This window comes from Ranitomeya variabilis, chromosome 4, assembly GCF_051348905.1.
Source record: "Ranitomeya variabilis isolate aRanVar5 chromosome 4, aRanVar5.hap1, whole genome shotgun sequence".
Taxonomy (NCBI): Eukaryota; Metazoa; Chordata; class Amphibia; order Anura; family Dendrobatidae; genus Ranitomeya; species Ranitomeya variabilis.
The window spans coordinates 601435729-601441149 of NC_135235.1; positions in this window are offsets into that span (position 1 = coordinate 601435729).

The window sequence follows — 5421 nt, forward strand, 5'->3', positions numbered from 1 at the left end:
CATATAGTTATCATTATTTTCTCGAGTCATTGGATTCTCTGTTTCGATGTGCACTTGAGGAGGATGAATTTTAATTTTTTTTTTTTTAAATTGAGCATCATGAAAAGTTCTCCAACTTTCTTCTCGCTGCTACCTCTCAGTGAATCAACTGATTTTTTTTTTACATCCTTTCGGGTCACTTCTTACAGCCAAACATTTATGTACTCAGTCTAGAGAATATTTTGTATCTTGGACTCCAGAGCGTTTGCCTGCACTAATATGCTGTAGAAAAACTGTTGAGACAAAAGAGAGACTCGTGCCGCTGATGTGTTCAGCTCACGTTCTACACAGTAAAACTGTAGCAAATACTCAGCAGTGTGAGAAGGACTAATTCAGGATGTAAACAAGAATAAAGATAATCAATGACAGCAAGCGGAGATCTTAGAAAAAGGGAAAGGAAGCACAAGGTACTATACTGTATATAAGAAAGTAGCTGACTTTTTTTGCAATGAGAGGGTTTCTCTGTGATTTGGGGCCATACAGGGGAGGTAATAGTTGTTGCAAAAGACAACACCCCACCACTGATCCTCGATTTAGACAGACCGTGTCTTAACTTCTACAATGATGTCATTTCTTCTGTCATAAGGGGAACATTTCTCCTAGCAGAGAGTGCCAAGCCAGTGTAAGGAGACTTATAGGCCTTGCACTAATCCTCGGGGAATTTAATTATGCAAATAGCATCTTGTAAAGAAAGTGGACTTGATCTCCGGCCCCACCTATAAGAGGTAGCAATCCTATAACTCAATATCAACCCTTTTATGAGCCTTGGCACATGACTTAAGATAAGAAGACAAATCGGAAACGCTATTTGTGTTTTGGGGTGTTGCTCCTCCTCAGTGCAAACCAAGGGATCTGTTTTTAGCTAGGTGAGAAACTTCTGACTGAAAGTCTAAGGGGGAATGGTTCTACTTGCGTAGAGTGCTAAGCCGATGTAAGGAGAGTTCTAGGCCATGCAATGCTCCTCTGGAAATTTAAATATGCAAATACTCTGCAAGGAAAAAGCTTCCTCCTCAGCCCCTCAGTCAGTGGTCTGTCACCTAGTCAAATCAGAACTGTTTTGCATTGCGGGGGGGAATCTTCCTGAAACAGGTGAAAGGCCACTGAGAGAGTCTAAGGGGACTGTTTCTCCTTGCATGTGAGGAGACATATAGGCCATGCAATGCTCCTCTGAAAATGTAGATATACAGTAAAGGTACCTTTACACAGTGCCATTTTCATCGCTACGACGGCACGATTCGTGACGTTGCAGCGTCGTATAATTATCGCTCCAGCGTCGTATACTGCGGTCACACGTTGCAATACACAGCGCTGGAGCGATAATTTCATGACGTATTTGCGATGTAGAAGCAGTTGGTTACTGTGCGCACATCGTATACAACCTGTGTCACACAATGCAATCATGCCGCCACAGCGGGACACTAGACGACGAAAGAAAGTTTCAAACGATCTGCTACGACGTACGATTCTCAGCGGGGATCCGGATCGCAGTAGCGTGTCAGACACAACGATATCGTAAATGCATCGCTGGAACGTCACAAATCGTGCCGCTGTAGCGATCAAAATTGCACTGTGTAAAGGTACCCTTAGTCTCTTGGCACACTAAGCAAGGAGAAATGTTCCTCCTTAGACCCTCAGTCAGAGGCCTCTTATCTAGTCAAATAAGATCCTCTGCTCTGCACTGACTAGGAGCAACATCCCAAAACACATGCCTGCAAACTAAGATGCTGGTTTGGCTTCTTATCCTAAGTCATGTGGAAAGGCCCCTTAAAGGGTCAATATTGACTTTTAAGATTGCTACATCCAAAAGGTGGGGCTAGCGATCAAGTCATCTTCCTTCTGAAGAGGCGATCTGCATATTCTTCTGACTATGGCATGCCACTGTAGTGTTGTGTTCACTATTCTAACCCTGCATTGGACGTTTTAAAGTTTGATTTCTCCACTAGGTGGCGATGACGTCCTTCCTCCCAGTTCTGTGCTGTCACTTTAATAGCCTACTAATAATCCTCTGCTTTAATTGCCTTTAGAATGTGAGTCTCTGATCTAATCTATTTTTATAGGGCTCATTACAGTTACCCTTTTATTTTTACCTAAATTTGCTGTTGGGCCAAAATAATCAGCTCACAATTTACCAATTACACGTTGCCGGCTGCAGGAAGCAGATGTTCTAGTCCGAGAGATGTGAATATACTGTATGTGTGATGTATCTGTGGACATTATTCATGCTATCCGTCTCTGCAGGACATTGGATCGCAACATAAAGGTATTTTTTAAACAGCTGTTGCCTGTCTAGATTCTGAAAATTGTTTTTTTTTTTTTTTTTAGTAACCTATATAGAATTGCGTTCATCAATATGTCATACTTCACGTCAAATGGTTAACCATGCCCCCTATTCTCATCCTTTTTAACAACCGGCATGTTAAGTAGCTTAAAACATTGAAAATTTTGACGCAGGCATTAATTAAAAGAATGTGGCATAAATTGCACCTATTTTTGGGTGCAAACACAATGATACATGTCCCCTGTATGTATGTAAATGGGGTCACAGGTACTAAAATATTCCAGGTGACCTTCCCACAATTGGATGTGTTCAGGGCCTGGGAAGTAGTTCTCATATGTTTAGGGGGCTCAGGAGCTGCACAGGTGGCTATATTAAATAGCCAGTGTCTGTCTGTAACCGTCGGCACGGAGTTCTGGACATTGCTCTTGACCATTTGATACCGCTGTCAATCTCTTTTAAAGGAAATGCGTGCAATTGCTTGCATACACATCGGCTCCCATTGGCTCTCCGCAATGCAGTCGCGGGGGACTGATGCTGTCTGCGGAAGCCCTCCATTGCTGTCATCTCGGGCTTTCTGTGAAGCTCATTTTTCAAATGAATGGGTGAAAAATGCAAATAGAAGCGCTGCCAGAAAAGCGCATCGTGTGCCCAGCACTTTTATTGCCAGCACTCTCCTTTTTGGTGCAGAACAAAACGCTGCAATTGCACAACGTGAGAACATAGTCTTAGCCGATGAAGCAGTACAATCATCATCAGGTCTTTGCGGCTGTTTTCTCTGGATCGCTGTTCTGTTCCAGTCGTGCATCTGCAGATGCAAGTTCCCAACCTCAGGCTCATTGCTGCGGGTGATTCCAGCTCGCTGAGTGACGCGAGTCACTATTTATCTTGCAGCACGTCCATTCACTTTGGCTGCTCATTAAAGTCATCGACTGTACATTTTTTTCCATCGTACCCAACCAGAACTGAGCTGATTCCAAGGAACCTTTCCTAAATAAGCCTCAGCTGTTTGTGTAACTTACACCACGATGGAGCAGGACTGGCGGCCAAGCACAAACCAAATCTCCACACAAGGGGCACTTAACACCGTGCCAAACTGCACTGGGCATACTGATCGGGATTTAAAGGAACAGTAACGACGCTTTCCATGTGGTCTCAGCAGAGCTGCTCCCATAAACCTTGATCTTACTGTTTTAATGTAGAAAGTGCTGTGGCTGTACACGGTTCATAGCTGCAGCTCTTAATTTTGCGATTATCCACACACCGACCATATGTAATCAACTGACGTCTTCAGGTGCATTTTTTACAAGCCGATTTTTGGAAAAAAGTGGATGCTCGGAAACTCATATCATTGGCCAGCCTAAACAGGCGACCAATCTCCCAATGAACGAGCAAAATGCTCTTTCATCCAGTGGAATGATTTTTAAGCTTGCTTAAAAATAATCTTTCTCGGCAGCACATTGGTCCTGTGTGACCCGGACATGTGCTGCCGAGAACAATGATATTTTATGTGCACAGATCGATTGTATTAACACTTGTTTTACGCACATTCAAGGGCAGTCGGCCTGTGTAAACCAGCTATTAAATGACTGCCGATCGGCTGCTTGCATGTAGCCGATCAGCAGTCATTTAATCTTACGCCTTTTATCATTGTGATCATTTCTGGGAACTATTATTCCCCTATATTCGGTCTGTCTAAACAGGCTGTTAATCACTCCACGAGCGTACAAATCACTTGTTGTTCATCGGATCAAATTAACTTCAAGTGTTTTGCTCGTCTTTCAGCTAATTGGCAGCCTGTTTAGACATGATGATTATCGGGAAATTAGAGTTCTTAGGATGACTCTTTCCCGATAATCAGGCAGTGTGAATGCACTATTAGGCCTTGTGCACACGTTCAGTATTTGGTCAGTATTTTACATCGGTATTTGTAAGCCAAAACCATTCACAGTCAGAGGAAAAGTATAATAGAAAAACGTCATCACTTCTGCATTTATCACCCACTCCTGGTTTTGGCTTCCAAATACTGATATAAAATACTGACCTAATATTGAACATGTGAACGTGGCCTTAGACTTGTTTTTTTTTTTTTAAGTTTGGAGTAAACCCATGCAAATACAGCAAGAGCATACAAGTTCCATAGAAATGTGGCCCCCAATTTTAAATTTGAATCCGCTTTCTAACCACACATCCACCAGATCAATGCAAATGTATAAATCTCTAATTTTACCCTATTAAAATTTAGTTCATATTCTACATCTGTTTCTCACTTTCAAGATCTCTACTGTCTGAAAGTAAATTAAAACATCAGTGTACCTGAAAATCAGTGCACAATGTATCCAGTGAGCATACACCATCACAAACAATCCCTCTTCTGTTCTGATAGGTAAATGGTCACTGTTGTTTCAACAAACTTTGCATGTATCAAAAGTCCAATCCAAACTCCGAAAAAGTTGGGACGCTGTGTAAAACAAAAGTTGTGCCCAGGCCTGGACTACCATTGAGTACTGTCTCCTCTCGTGTTTTTTATAACAGTCTGTAGCCTTCTTGGAAAAAAGGAGACCAATTGCTGGAATTTTGGGAGCGGACTCTTGGGCCATTCTTCTCTGATGTCAGATTCTCGCTGCTCCACAGTCTGGGGTCTTTGTCGAATTGTTCCTTTTATAATGCACCAAATATTTCTATTGGTGAAAGCTATGGACTGCAGGAGGCCTGTTCATCACCAGAACTACTCTTCTGTGAAGTCATGCTTTTGTGATGGATGCAGTATGTGGTTTGGCATTGTGTTGCTGAAATATACAAGGCCTTTCCTGAACTAGACGTTGTCTGGATGGAGCAGATGTTCTAGAACGTTTATATGATGGTCAGCATCACGGCTGCCACTAGGAATGTCCCATGCTGGTAAAACTTTCGGGCCCCCCTTGAGACTCCGCCCAGGCTCCACCCCAGCCCTGCCTCCACACCTCGAACTGTCCACAGCCCCACGACTCTCTTGGAAAAACTCCACTTCTCACCAATCACACATTAACAGTTCCCATCACCAGATCACACATATAACCAGCAGCCTTTGTTTTGGCCAAAAGATTTTTTTAAGCCGCCACCACGAC